This window comes from Lissotriton helveticus, chromosome 4_1 (genome assembly GCF_964261635.1).
Source record: "Lissotriton helveticus chromosome 4_1, aLisHel1.1, whole genome shotgun sequence".
In the NCBI taxonomy this organism is placed as follows: Eukaryota; Metazoa; Chordata; class Amphibia; order Caudata; family Salamandridae; genus Lissotriton; species Lissotriton helveticus.
In genome coordinates, this window is record NC_136063.1 from 1,346,153,264 (window position 1) to 1,346,169,832 (window position 16,569).

Here is a 16,569-nt window from a genome sequence, read left to right on the forward strand (position 1 = left end):
TAAAATTCGACTTTACCATTAAGGAGGACTCAGAGTTACAATTCTTTCATGCCAAACATGACTTTTCTACCTGTTTGCATGTATTAAATGGTATAAGGTAACCCAATGTTATCGTATGGCAGAGGCAGCTCTTGAAGTACGGAAAACATTTACCAGTTTTTCACTTCCAGGACGTATAAAACTTTAAATTAAAGGTCTAACATTCAAGTACACTATTCCCTGCCTATGGGCTATTTAGGTCCTACCTTTGGGGTGATATATGGCAAAAGGTTTATTTTGCAAGCTCAAATTGGCAGTTTTAAGTTGCACACAGTCTGCAATGGAAGGCCTGAGATATTTCTAAAGGGTTACTGAAGTGGGTGGCACAATAAGTGCTGTAGGCCCACTAGTGGCATTAAATTTACAGACCCTGGGTACATGGAGTACCAATTCACTAGGGACTTATAAGTAAACTAAATGTGCAAATTAGGTGCAAGGCAATTTTACCATGTTTAAAGGAGTGAACACAAGCACTTTAGCAGTGCTAAAGTGCTCAGAGTCATAAAGCCAACAAATAGGATTTTTAGCAACAGGAGGAGAGTAGGCTAAATGTTACTCTAAAGGCTGTAAGGTCTAACTTGTTTACCCCCAGCTAAAAGTGGAGAGAACGACCCCCCTCATTGGAGTTCTCATCACTATTTCAGAAGAACCTGGATAGACCATCAACTTTGGAGTGGTCTGATCCAGGGCTGTGTTCTACCATAAAGTCCATTAGCGCCGGGACGCTCTTTGGAGCAGCTGAGCGCTCTACAAAACAAATAGTAACATAACATAACATAACATAACATTCCCTGTAGAGATATGGACCACTTCAACAGTGTGGGATTCTCACCCCTTATCTGCATGAGCCATCTGTAATACCTGTGGTCTTTCTGAACTCTGAAGTAAGTCCCGAGCAAGAATGGTCTCAGATTCTCCTATGCCCAGACGACATGGAATTGTGGGGTTTGAGTTGATGATGAACAACATGGAGTACCCCCAAGGGTTTCCTAGGGATTTTGAAGTCCACAAGGTGCATGGTCTTTCTTTTTCTGTCTTTCACCTCATAAGGCCTTGACCAGCAGTCTTGGTAGACCATGGACTCTACTGGCTGTGTGACTCACTCTTTTTTTTTGTTCAGGCTGAAACTCAACCAGAGTGGCCTTCTGGTCATGCCAGAGTTTCATTGCCTCCTGGCTAGTTTCCAGGTTCTCAGAAGTCATCTTCCAGAAGTGTTGTATCTGGATTCTGAAAGCCAGCAGTGAGCTAACTACATCCCGGGAGCTTGCTTCCACTCGTCCTGTACCAGACCGTGAGGTCCCCTAACATGATGGCCATAAAAGAGCTAAGCAACAACTATTTCCCTATTGTGCTGTTTATCCTACATTAAACAGATCAACACCAATACTTAATGAGTACACATTTTGGTCAAGGAATAACAGTATTGTTAAAGAATATAGGGGCATATTATCAAGCACAGCGTTAACATTATCGCCACTTTAGTGGCAGAAAACTGCAGCTAAAACGGCAATAATAGGCTTGATAATACGGCATGGAGAATTCCCATAGAAGCCCATGTTCACACCAGAACATGGGCTTCTATGGGAATTCACCAGGGCATATTATCAAGCCCATTATTGCCGCTTTAGCAGCAGTTTTCCGCCGCTAAAGCGGCAATAATGTTAAGGCTGTTTCTTGAGAATATGCCCCAAAGTCTTTATCTTGCTATATTTCTAGGAATGTTTGTTTATGCAAACTATCGCCCCATCAGCTTGCTGGACTCAACTCAAAAGGTGGCGGGTAAAGTTGTCCTGACCAGGTTATTGCAGTGGGCAGAGGAAAATCAGATACTGTCCAATTATCAAGCAGGCTTTAGAACGGGGACTGGCACCATCGAGCAGACATTTCGCCTCCTTATGCTCTATTGGAAAGTTGTGGTGTTGGGGGGGGGCAGCTTGTACTTGGTCTTCATAGACCTACGCACAGCGTTTGATTTGGTCCCACGAACTTCATTGTGGAATGTTCTTAATGAGTTAGGCTTACCACCTTACCTGTTAGCCTTACTGATCAAATTCCACGATAGCAATTTTGCCCAAATTAGATGGGGTTCACAGGGCGAAAAAACACCTCGCATTCCGGTGAACAGGGGCGTCCGCCAGGGTTGTGTGCTTGCCCCCACTCTGTTTTCTCTTTATGTTAACGGAGTGGTGGAGCATCTCTTACAAGATCCATCTGATGCACCGACCCTGGCGGGGAAGAAAATTCCGACGCTCCTGTTCGCGGATGACACCCTTCTAATTTCTAAGTCTCCAGTGGGTATCCAAAAATTGCTATCTAGTTTTAAGTCCTTCTGCGATGATAAAGGCCTGGCCATAAATATAGGAAAGACCAAGTTCCTTGTCCTCAACCCCCCAAAAAAAACAGTTGTTCCTCCTGTTCTAGACTCTGTCCATTTAGAGAGAGTCAAGGAATTTGACTACCTGGGCATACGATTATCCGACTCTATGAGCTGGAGGGCACACCATCAGAAGGTGTTTCTTGCTCACAAGAGGGTAGCTGGAGCCCTGCTTAAACAGCAGCGAGCATCGCCATTGAAACCGATCGGGGCGGTCCTAGATATTTACAGGGCAAAGGTTGTAAGCGCAGCACTATACGGCGCAGAACTGTGGGGCTCCCAGAAAACTGATACCCTGGTCTCCCTTGACAATAATTTTCATAAAGATCTTATGAGACTGCCCCACAGCACTCCTACAATCCCCATATTTCTAGATGCGGGCTCCCGCCCAATATGTGACCAAGCAAAATTACGACCTCTTTTATTATGGTCTAGAATCTGGAATGTCCCTGAACTCCACAGCTATGCAGATGCTCTGGAAGACCTTCTGTCCCTTCCAGGATGCTACAAAATTACCTGGCTTAGGGATGTTAAGTGCCTTCTCTATAAACTGGGGCTAGGTGATGCTTGGGATAATAAATCAGCTCCGTCAAAACAAGTACTAAAAAAGGCATACTGGTCGTGGGTGGACAACGAAAGAATGTCCAATACTAATCACTGTAAATCTGTCGCCCAGTTTTTGTTAACTAAAGAACTCCCTTTTAGGGAACCCTATTTGGATTCTATCCACAACTCAGGTGACAGAGCACTGTACATTAAATTCAGGTTGGGTGTACTCCCTCTTGGCCAATTTACCTCAACCTGGAAACCGCCCTTACAAACTGTGCCATTTTGTCCCTTTTGCGAAATGAGGGTTGAATCTGTTGCACACCTCTTGTTTGAATGCAACACCTATGTAGCACCTAGAAAGTTGTGGCTGAGACCCTTATGCAGGAGTCTGGGAACAAGATCCCATTCAGAAGCTCTGCGTATATTGTGCACTGACGCGAGACCCTTTTTTGCCTGCTGTATGGCAAAATTCTTAGGCTGGGCCTGGCGCTTAAGAACTGCAAAAAAACTGCTGATACAGTAGTATGCTTTCCTATATTTCTTAAAAACTATTTTTTGACTGTTTTATATTGTATACTGCTAAATATGTTGCTCATTGTACTGCAAGTGCCAATTATGTTTTTATTGTTGTGAAGTGCAGCTTTTATGATATGTTTTTATATCGAAATAAAGCTTACAATACAATATAATCAAAAAACATAAACATTTAAAAAGGCATTAGTTAAAAAATACCTACTGTATATGCCATGCATAAATCATTTGCTATTATTAAACAATTGCATTCCATTAAAATATTTGGAAATAATTAGGTAATTAGGGCATTGGTGTAATTTCCCCCAATTTGCCCCCCTCAGGGGTAAAAAGCCCACTAGAAGCCAGACAATGTTTTTCCTATAGGGGTAAGGGCTTCCCAACATGGGTATTGCTATGCTCCTATCCCAACTAAATCAGACAACAGTATTTCTGCCTCCCTGGGTGGAAGATTGGGGAAATTGCCCTGATCTGGGGGACAGAAAGCCCACTGGAAACAAGGGGGTGTGTTTTGTTTTTGAATATAGGGGTGGGGGCTGCCTGGCATGAGCATGGCCATGCCCCCCAAGTAAATGGCCCCTGAGTCAGATGGGGTAATCAACCCCAATCTACCACTGGGGGGGGGCAGAAAGCCCAATGTATGGGAGCAATACATCTGTTTAATAAAGTAATGGGGTGGGTCTTTCCAATCCTAACACCAGGCCTCACCCTCATCCCTAAAACCTCAACAGTCTTTCGGCTCCCTTGCTGACTAAAGCACGCCATCCCAATGGCAAGCGAGGGGACACTTGAGCAGTTAAGAGGTTAAACTTTGAATGTTTTATTGTGCTATGGAATCTGTATGTTTGGGTGTTATTTTTTAGATGGTTTTCAATAAATCAATCAATCAGGGGTTTGTAAAGCACGACTACTCACCCGTGAGGGTCTCAAGGCGCTGGTAAGTAATCTTATGCAATAAAGCATTATATGTAATGAAGGGTGGGTTTCACAGACCAATATGTATACCTGTTGTCAGCTTTGATTTGTGAGTAAATTCTAGAGATTACCCCCACAGATGGTTGTGGAATTTCCTTCCTACCTGTCCTGGTCGCAAGGTGTCTGGGGTGACAAAAGACTAGTGTAAAGTCCTTTGTGAGAATGCTGTGGCAGCTCCTTTGAAGTGCAGGTGCAGGAGGTGGCAGCTTGCCTCCTCCCATCTTGTGATAAAGGCCGATCCTGCCAACATCTAGTCCCCCTTTTTGAGAATACCCAAAAGGCAACTGCACGGAGTCGTGTGACCCAAGATACAGCCTGCAGGAACTGAATGGTTAGGACAAGAAAATGCCAGATTTCTCAAAGTTGTGTTTTATGAATTGTGACTTAAAATTCGGCTTTACCATTAAAGAGGAGTTTAGAATGCAAGTTTCCATTCAGCAAACATGGCATTTCTACCTGTTCACAAGCAAACTTTATCACTTATTACAAGTAGTTGAATGTTATCCTACGGAAGAGGTAGGTCTTGCAGCAGTGAAAAAAAAACATTTAAGAGTTTTTCACTACCAATACATGTAAAACTTAAACGTACATGTCAATCTTTTTAAATGCAATGCACCCTGTCCTATGGGGTGACCTATATATATATTGAAAAGGAAGATTTAGGTCTGGCAAAAAGTTTATCTTGCCAGGTCAAAATGACAGTTTAAAACTCCACACAATCTGCAATGGCAGACCTGAGAGTGGGTGGCACAATGAGTGCTGCATGTGCATTACCTGCATTTGATTTATAAGTCTTGGGCATATGAGGTATCACTTTACTGGGGACTTAGAAATAAATTCAATGTGACAGTTGGGTGTAAGCCACTCGTACCATGTGTACAGAAGTGAGCACAAGCAATTTAGCTGTGGTAAAGTGAGAAAGTCCGAAAGTCACCATAAACAAATGTTAGTAATGAACAAGGGTAGAAGGCAAAATGTTTGGGGGAAGGCCAAGCAAAAGGCTGTTAGGTCTAACACTACCACCACTGTACCCAACGTTGGAGTCAGCAAGAACTGTGGTGGGTGCAGGGGCTCCCTCACTGTCCTCATGCAGGCCATCACTGAAGCCCAGTTAGGAATGGGTACCCGTTGCACCTGAGAGTGCAAGTTGATAAATCAAAAAGTATTTTGCTGTGGCAAAGCTGAAAGCGAAAATAACCATAGTTACTGGGGCTTCCTATTTTTCATAATCAGTGCACACTGTCCAGAGAAGCAGGCGCACCACTGCACAAATGTGCTGTTGTCGGTGCGGGCACCCTGGAGCAGTTGTAAGCCCTCCTGCAGTCCTGTAAAAAATACCAAATGCCACCCTAAGTCACCTGGGTTTTAAAATGCATGAGCCTGGGAGACACTTCCATGGTGTCTCGAGCTTGGAGTGTTTCCAAGGGGTTCTGGACTGTGGGTTTAGTCTGGTTGTGGGTGAGGATGAGGGTATGTGGGTGGGAGGATATGGGCAGTGTGTAGCCTTCAAGGAAGAGTAGCACAAGGTATAATAGCAGAAAAAGGGTTGCATATTGAGAATATTGAAAATGTGACTGCTTTATTGATAATGACAAAGTTAACAGTGAATTATTGGGAATTACAATGAAGGTTTTTTAAATTTTTCATTTATAATCACACGATAACACTGAGTCAACACCTGCCCTAATGAATGTCACTTTAAGAAGGTACCATCCTTAGTGATTTTAATGGTTTTGCAATTTTTATTTATGACATAGTTCTAATTTTATTAATGTGGTAATGCCCATAAAAAGCCAATACACCTGCCTTTTAATATCTACACACCATTAAATAGTTTTTACGATGTGTGCGGGGTATTCTAGTTTTAGGATTTGGACTCACTAAGTGGTGTAAACTATTACAAGTGTGTCACCATAGGTATATCCACCTGCCATCATGTATATATTTCTAAATTAATGCATAATATTGATTAGTGTGAGCGTAATAAAGTTGTTTTCTTTTTTTTATAATTAAAGGCACTGACAGGACAATGATTTTTACTGGGTCTTGTTTGTCCTGTGTCTGCAGACTGATATTCTAGCCTACACAACCTTCCTTGAATAGACCTTGGACAGCTCTGCTTCGCTATCCTGATAAAATCGATTGCCTCAAAGGACTATTTAGTTCCCAGTAGATGGAAGATTGTCAGTTTAAAACTTCTGAAGGACCCATATACTTTGAAAGTAATAACCCACTTTCTTACACTAATCCTGTAATGTTGTCAGCCTGCCCCGGGTAGATAACTTGTTTACAAATAATATTACATCATATTGTGTGTAATATTCTGGGGCCTATTAGCATGGCGGTAGGAGGCTTTCCGACCGCCATCGTCTTCTCAATTCTGACCGGCTGATTATGATGCAGCCGGTCGGTCATTTCAGCTGGCTTTCGACTGGCTCAAAGAGCCCGTCAGCCAGTTAGAACCGGCTCTTAATCCCAAAGGGCGGGCATTTCCACCCTTGGGAGTACAATGCATGGTTTCCCGCATGGTTTCCATGCCAGCCTGTCTGACATGGAAACCATGTTGGAAAGTGTGTTTGGGCCCCCTTGTGTGTGCAGCTTCTGGTTGGGTGCGGAGGGGGCACCTATGGTTTCCTCCTGTTGATCCCTGCACCCTGTGGCAGGCACCTTGCCATGGGGTGCAAGGTGCTAGGATGAACCACACCTCCCATTTTCCTATGGGAGCAAGTATTACGGCTGGTTTACCGACGTAATGCATGCTCACTTAGGGAAATGTTGGAATGCAACCAGTGTTCGGTCGCATCCTAATGAGGTGTGCAGGACCACCATCCGGGTGTCGGTCGGTTCCATTTACGAGACAGTGTCGACATCGAAATCAGCCCCTCTCTGTGAACAAATTCTGTTACAAGTGGTAAATGTGGTAGAGCCCACTATGTTTTCTGGGAGTAGGTATGACTTACTCCTGAATTTCCAGGAGTATCTCACAATTAACCATGGAAATAAATGCTTACAAAATTAGACAGTGTATGTTTATGGGCATTTGTTTTGTTACATGAACATATGCCCCTCAATAAGGCAAATACTGACATTTCGTTTGGTTATTTGATATCAACGTACTCTGTCGTGTTTGCTTCATTAATTTGAAATGGTTCAGTAGTTTAGGACACTAATGCTTATAAACATATCCTCTAAATTATTCTTATGTAACTAAAGGCATGAAAATGTGCCATCCTTTAGAAGGATCCAATAATTTACTTTGCGAGTCTGTAAATAAAATACATATTGGACAGCAAAGTGATTAGGCTAGCCATTGTAGCACAATTATCATGAAAGCCAGCCTATTAGAGTTTTTGTAATGTTGCATTTCCCAGAATTTACTCAACTGCATTTATCCATTAGTGTCTTGCAAAAGCCATAAATATCCCTAAAGGAAGTGAGATAGCATCTAAAAGCCTGTAATTGCTATCATTAAAAGACAAACAATATATTTTTATGTCTATTGCCCAAAACAAAAGACTTATAGTCGAAGTCAATGTCATGGTTCACAATGGCTGCACGCTGAGTATGCTTGGAATTAATCAATGTGCTCTTTCTCCCTGTAAGGAGAGAAGAAACAATGCAGTATTTCCAATTTTCTCCTATTGTATCGTCACCAAATTCTGCTTAAAGACGTACATCAAGCAATCAGTTTCGAACTAAACGGACTGAACACTGAAAGCACATCTTTGTTGTCCAGAGTCATTAAAAGGGTGACTATATGCATGGAATCTTTATGAAAAATCAAACACTTTACGGAGGTTAGGAGGAAGAAGCAATAACAGTTAGCTCAATGAAAACTCTCAGACGAAAAATTAATTGTATCCCCTTCACTAGTATTGCATGTTCGATCATTACTATTAGAAACAGGCATTTTCGAGGTTCTGAGCACAATCTGGTGCCACACAAAATGGTTTTAATTTTCAGAAAACTGTGTGTCACAAAACCGCATAGCAAACCGTGTAAAAAAAATAGCTGCAACAGTAGTGTTTTGGGGTAGATCACACTGAACAAAACAGTAAGCTACAGTAGCCAAGCGTACAGGGACCACCCATATCTAAAATGTCCCTGAGGGTCTGGGCGTTTTCTGCCTGCATGTCAAACACTCTTGCAGTGCTTTTCTGTTCTTTGCTTGAGAACACCATGGCTTCAAATGTAATATCGCACCACATACTGGGTTCTTGTGGAAATGGAATCAGTCTGTTCATAGTCCACTATTTCCATGAGCGGGAGTACAGCAAATTGGTCTTTCCCAGTGGCAGAACTAGTGGCAGTAACATAAGCAATACCATATTCTTCCACCCCACAAAACAGACGGCAGAATGAAGGTGATGTGGAATAGGACATCAGGCCCTTCATTTTGAAGAATAACAATGCACTCGTGCAACTGGAAAATACAAACCCCATTATGAAGAAATAGGCACGTGCAATTAGTGCATATATCTTATTTATGACCCCCCCCCCCCCGCACACACGTAGATACATCGTCTATACTTGCGTTCAGTAATGCATGCAAAGCAAAGGACATTGTTAAATAAAAGACTGCACCGAAAATAAATGAAGAGGAAAGAAGAGGGAAAAAACAAGTTTGGAGACATATAAGTCTCTAAAAGCAAAATAACTGCATTGTTTCAATCACAATAGATGCAAACCAGACCTTTATGCTAAATATACTCACTGCAACCATGTGCACAAACAAATGAACCCACCAGAACATGTCCACCACAATCATGGTATGAACACCACACAGAATAGAATGAATTGATGACAATATCATGCGAGAATGGGGAACAGCCTTTACGACGCCGATGTTACCCCGCGCTACCATTTCGACGCGTCTCTTACAACGCAAGTCGTAACCACGACTTGCGCTGGAGAGCGCTCAAGGACAAGGAATAGTTAATTTACTATTCCAACACCTTCCCTACTATCCACGGGGACTGGTGTTGGAATAGTAAATTAAATCATTCCTAAGTCCGCACCCTACAGCGCAAGTCGCGGTAACGACTTGCTCTGTAAAACACGCGTTGTAACGGTACGCGTGGTAATAGCCCGCGTCGTACCGTCATACATCCTGCTAGAATACTTGCACCAAATGTGAAACCCATTTCGATTGGAGCACATTCCTCAGCCACGCCACAAAATGGAGGAAAGCACACCAGGACAGAAAACTGGCTGGAAAAAACAGTCAAAGATTTCACTGAGATGGAATCTGTCAAGCGTTAATAATGACCACATCAAGAACATGTTTAACACAATGAAAAAGGCATTACATATACAAATAAATCACAGTAAATCATACCTGCTGCTACAGAATTATTTTGTCCAATCAGATACAACGATACATGAGCTCCACAAACAGTCAAACGGAAAACACTCCTAATCACCACTCTGCAAAGGATTCTGTGAAGCTGAACTCAAATTCTATGTGAAAAACTGTGTTGCAATACTTTGTCCATCAAATGAAATATGTGCAGCCGAGAGAACTTTCAATATAATAAAGGACTCCCTCGTCCCAAGAGACCTGATTGACTTTACATCCATTGCCTTCAAAACAATATTCTCTACATCTCTGACTACCATAGTCATGAAGGACATAATACTATCACTGTATAAAATGCCTATTACTTCAACAATGCCTACTCAGACTGCTTCTTTGGTTCCTGTAATGATGCTGTCAACAAGGCAGGGAGTCACGTTGCTGAATGAACCCCGTTAAGGTGGGGAATGCTGACAGACTGATGGTCCTCTACCTTTGAGGCATAACAGCCATCTGTTTACAAGGGTCGATAAGGAAGATGTATTAGAAGGTACAAGAGCAAAGAGAGATAGGCAGATTATGCAACTGATGAATATGAAGACGTGCTGTTCTCATTGCTGTCTGAGACGCAGGGACACATGTAACAAAGGATTTTCACAATCAGTGTCTAAGGGGAACCTCACTGCGGGTGTGATGGATATGGGGGATGTGTGCGAGGGCAAATCAAGTGGAGCGCAGGTGATTCGAGGGAAGATGGAAATGTATTTGATGTAGGATGGTGCTTGTTTGTGGAGAGCTTTGTAGGCATATGTGAGCATCTTGAACTTGCTTCTTTTCTGGACAGGGAGCCAGTGGATGGTTTTGAGGTGAGGAGGGGTGTTGGTACATTTGGGGAGGTCCAAGATTAGTCTGGCTGCTGCATTATGTATTGTCTGGAGTCTTCTGATGAGCTGGGTGGAGATACCGGTGAAGAGAGCATTGCCGTAGTTGAGGCGGCTGGTAACGGGGGCTTGTGTGACGGTCTTTCTGGTGTTTACTGGAATCCATCTGAAGATTTTGCAGAGCATGCAGAGGGTGTGGATGCAGGAGGAGACAACTAGGTGGACTTGTCTTCTCATGGGCAGTTGGTTGTCCCAGATTATGCAGAGGATGTGGGCGTGGTCAGTTGGTGTGTGTCCGAGTTCTTCTGGCCACTAGCTGTGGCCCCAAGATGGGTGTTTTTTCCGACGATCAGTAACTCAGTTTTGTCGGAGTTTAGTTTGCAGCAGATATCTCTCATCCAGTTGGCTATGTCAGTCATGGCGATTCAGAGGTCGGTTCTGGTGTTAGAGGACGAGCTGAGTGTTGTCGGTGTAGGAGATGATGTTAAGTCCATGGGATCTACTGATGTCAGCAAGAGAGGTCATGTAGATGTTAAACAGGGGTAAATGGGTGCTCTGGGTATGTTGTGAGAGGGATGAGATGATCCACTTGAGGGCATGTTGTTGAATGCTGATGTGTAGTCTGTCGAGGATGTGGTGGGCGACGGTGTCGAATGATGCAGACAGGTCAAGGAGGATCAAGGCCACTGTTTCTCCTTGGAGGGATCTGATGTCACCTGTTGTGGCGATGAGTGCGGTCTCTATGCTATGGTTGGTCTGGCAGCCATGATTGAGGGCTTTGAGTTTTTATTTCTTCAGGAATTAATGGGAAGAGTGACTCTGGAACTGACTTGAGAATGGAGGCCTCACATTATACTAGACCTAAAGATGTTGGCTAGTTCGATACCAAAACATGGTCCATCTTTATCTGCTTCAATAAGTCCCAGAACTGATTCCTCATCAGATGTGTCTGATTCAAATAAATAGCCAAATAATTCTGTAGTTCTTCTTAAAGACACATTTAAGGGAAAAAGATTCCCAAACAAGCTGTTGTGGATGGGTACGTTCTATGCATCTCAAACAGTGGATAGGAAGAATATTATTTTGGATGTATGACGTTACAACGCATACTTTTACAACGCATATCGTTACAACGAATTTTTTACAACGCAAAAACATTTACAACGCATACCATTACAATGCATGTTTTTACAACGCAAGTACTTTTACAACGCATGCCATTACAACGTAAGTATTGGTAAGTATATAATTATATTTTATATTTTATATGTTTTTTTTTTTTTAAGTTTTCAGTTTTTGGGTAAAGGGGTATTTTTAGGGTTCTAAGGCTTTTCCTCACAGAAATGAAAGGACAATTATTTTTCAGGCAACGTTTGTGCTTTACAGGGGATTCTGGGTAACAAAACCTGGTGAGTGCCACGCAAGTCACCCCACCTTGGACTTTACCTGGTGTCTCGTTTTCATAAATGTACTGGTTGGGTAGGATTCCCTAAGTGCCAACTGAACTGGGGCCCAAAATGCACAGCTGTGATGTGCCAATGTTGCGTTTGGCACCAGTTTGTGTCACAAGCACTTGACCTAATTACATAACTGAGGCACCATTCTTCTCAAGACACGTGGGGGATGCTAGGTGGTAGAAAATTAATGGCTGTCTGCTGATTCCAGGACTTTAACTCACAGAAATGAAAGGAAAATGTGTTTTTTAGGCAAAGTTTGAGATTTGCAGGGGATTCTGGGTAAGAAATCCTGGTGAGTCCCACCCAAGTCACCCCACCCTAAACTCCCCTGGGTGTCTAGTTTTCAAAAACGTGCTGGTTTGGGTTGGTTTCCCAAGGTGCCAGTTGCACTGGGGCCCAAAATCCACATCTACCCACATTGGAAAAACACAAGTTGTTTTCAGTGGAAAAATGTGATTTGCCCATGTTGCGCTTGGCGCCCGTTCGTGTTGGAACCTGGGCTACCTACACAAGTGAGGTACAGTTCTTCTCAGGAGTCTAGGGGGAACTCTGAGTGGTAAGTAATGTGTGGCTACCTGCTGCTTCCAGGGCTTTCGTCACAGAAATGCAAGGGAAAAGGGTCTTTTTTAGGTAAAGTTTGAGCTTTCCAGGGGATTCTGGATAAAGAAAACCTGGTGAGAGCCACGCAACTCAGCCAACACTGCACTTCCCAAAAAGTCTCGTTTTCACAAATGTGCTGGTTTTGTATGTTTCTCTAGGTGCCGGCTGAGCTGCGGCCCAAAGTCCATAGCTAGCCACCTTGTAAAAAAGATATGCATTCTGCTGGTTGAAATATGATGTCTACTAGGTCATGATTTGGGGTGTTTTGTTTCGTAGGCACAAGGCCCAACCACCGAAGTGGGATATCATATTTGTCAGAAGACATGTGGAAATACAGAATCATAGAACATTTGTTATGACCAATTGAATATCTCAACTTTTGAAATGTATAGCTCCCCTGGATCCACCATGGGTTTCACACCCATTTCCACTGCTAACTGGAAGGAGGTTGAAAGCACAAAAAATAGGAAAAATGGGCTATCTACCAGTAGAATGCCAAAATGTAGCCGAAAAATGTGTTTCTCTGATTCAAGTCAGCATGTTTCTGAAAGCTGGGAAGAGGGTGATGTTGGCACCAAGAACCCTTTGCTGATGCCATTTGAAGAAGAAAATAAACAGATGCTTTCTTCTGCAGCACTTTTTTTTCATTTGTAACAAAAAACCCAAAATGTAGCTGTATTTAGGCTAATTTCTCAGTCCCATTCAGGAAAATTCACAAACCCTGGATGCCTTTAGTATCCCCAGAATGTTGGAAAAAAGGATACAATTTGGGTGTGGGTAGCTTATGTGGACAAAAGGTTAAAGAGAGTGGTAAAAGACCTAACAGTGAAGGGGTTAAATGGCTACTTGAGTGGGTGTCACAATCAGTGCTGCAGGCCCGTAAGTAGCATTTAATTTACAGGCCATGGCCATATGTTGTGCACTTTACTATAAGTAAATTAAATATGCCAATTTTGGATGTATCACTCAAACTATGTTAGGGGAGAAAGCACATACACTTTAGTACTGGTTAGCAGTCATAAAGAACAATCTGTCCTCTGAGGCACAGCCATCTCTTTAAAAAATGTGCCCAATTTCAAGTCTAGCATTATCTTATCAATTCTACTTGACCCTTTAACTCTTCAAAAGGTGGGAGCTCCTTCATCATGGGATATAGTTCTCCTAGTTCATGCTCTAAGACCATAGCTAATAGGGATCACTGACATAATATCGAGGGACATAATATCGACTATCAAAAATATAGTTGACAAAATATCGACAGACGGAATATCGACTTTGTATCTACAAACAGGTAAGTACAAAAATATCGAGTTAAAAATTTCGTTTACAAAAATAGGGTTTATAAAAATATCGACTTTATTAAAAACAATGTTAAATTAAATTAATATTAAAAATTAATTACTAAAATATACTTAAATTACCTCAGAATAATTAAATAATTAATGAAAGTTATAAAAAAATTATTTTACAATCATATTTGTTAAAACATATATATATATAGTAACATAATATAATTAAATAATAATCAATATTATTACCGTAGGATAGCGGAAGTGTAAAAATTACTATTCCCACTCCAGAGAGTGCAACAGTAGGGAAAGCGTTGGATAGCGTAGGGGTAAAAATTACTATTCCCACTCCAGTGAGTGCAACAGTAGGGAAAGCGTTGGACAGCGTAGGGGTAAAAATTTCTATTCCCACTCCAGTGGGTGCAACAGTAGGGAAAGGGTTGGATAGCATAAAGGTAAAAATTACTATTCCAACTCCAAAGAGTGCAAGATTAGGGAAAGCGTTGGATAGTGTAGGGGTAAAAACTTACTATTCCCACTCCAAAGAGTGCAACAGTAGGGAAAGCGTTGGATAGCGTAGGGGTAAAAATTACTATTCCCACTCCGGTGGGTGCAACAGTAGGGAAAGCGTTGGATAGCGTAGGGGTAAAAATTACTATTCCCACTCCAAAGAGTGCAACAGTAGGGAAAGCGTTGGATAGCATAGGGGTTAAAATTACTATTCCCATTCCAAAGAGTGCAAGAGTATGGAAAGCATTGGATAGCGTAGGGGTTAAAATTACTATTCCCATTCCAGAGAGTGCAACAGTATGGAAAGTAAATACTTCTCATATTATTTAAATAAATATGAATTAATAGCTATAAAAAATTAATTAAAAGTAATTACCAATGTAATATATTATAATCATTAATCAATTAAAATTACAAATTACGATTAATTTTTACTATTAGTTACCTATTCAAATTAATTACAAATTAACAATTAATTAATTAACAGTTAAAAATTAATTAACAATTAATTCAAATTAAATAAATTGAATTATTTAATTAATTATGAATACATTACTTCCCACCCTATTCCCCTATAAACTCACAACCCACTACAGAAAATAAATTGGTAAAATTAACATAATTAGCAATTAATCAATTAAATATAATTAATTGGCAATTAAAATTTAAATAATTACCCATAAAAAATTAATTAACAATTAATTCTAAAAAATACCAATAAATATTTTTACATATTGAATTAATTATAAATAAATTACTTCCCACCCAATTCCCCTATAAACCCACAACCTGCTACAGTAAATAAATTAGTAAAATTAGCATAATTAGCAATTAATCAATTAATTAAAATTAATTGCCAATTAAAATTTAATTATTTACCAAATATAAATTAATTAACAATTAATTAAAATTAAATATCAATATATAAATTTACATATTTAATTAATTATAATTAAATTACTTCCCACCCTATTCCCCTATAAACCCACAACCCGCTACAGAATTAAATTACGCAAAAAATAAATAAACTAAATTCATTAATTAAAATTAATTTTAACATAAATACACACTTTTCACACATATAATAACATAACAAACACTATAAAAAATTCGATATTATTAAAAATTCGATAATTTTAATAACCTATATTATATACCTCGATATTTTAACTTTCTATATTTTTAACATTCGATATTACATTACTTACCTTCAAAACGATATTTTTGATGACTATATTCTGTCCATTCGATATTTTGTCCAGACTATATTTTGTACTCGATATTATGTCCATTCGATATTTTGTAGTCGCTATTATGTCTGTTTACCAGCTAATAGTCATGCCTATTAGATGGGTTGCTATTTTGTCTATTTTTTAATTGGCGAGAGTTCTAACAAGGGAATTCCCTATTTTTTTATTTTTCACTAGATTGCTCAGCCCCATGCATGGGCTGAGCCATCTAGTGATTTGTATGTGATGTTGAAATCTCCTGCAACTATCAGAGGTCTGATGCCAAGTTTCCCTTCAATTACCACCTCTAGCTTACTAACAGTTACAGCCTCAATATTTCAACCAGTGCTCTTGCTGTATATATGTTGAAATAATCAACTCCACCCCCCCCCCCCCTCCCCCCGGTATGATACTCCAGACCAAAGATATTCAAAGTGGAGCTGGTCATTATGTTAATTTGGAGACTGAGGGGTGGTAGAACCCATATAATTAGGTTCTACTGGCCTGTCCCTGGCATGTTGGACTCCATTTCCAGCATATGTTAAAAAATAGACCTGGAAATGATGTTTGTTCATCATGTCTCTAGGAGAATACAAATGCCAAAACCAATAAAAAATCTGCTCCACTCCAAATTATCTGTGATTTAAAAACCGCTACATTCCATGATAATAAACTCCATTTGTTGGGTGTCTTGCTATTGGTAATTACTCGGCTCACCATTGAGTATCCTGGTTGTGGTGCAATATTTTTCAAACAGATCTTTGTATATATGGGAGAAGATGAAGAAACATCCAATGCAACTAGGTCATCAATAAGATTACAGGATCCCAGGACTATTT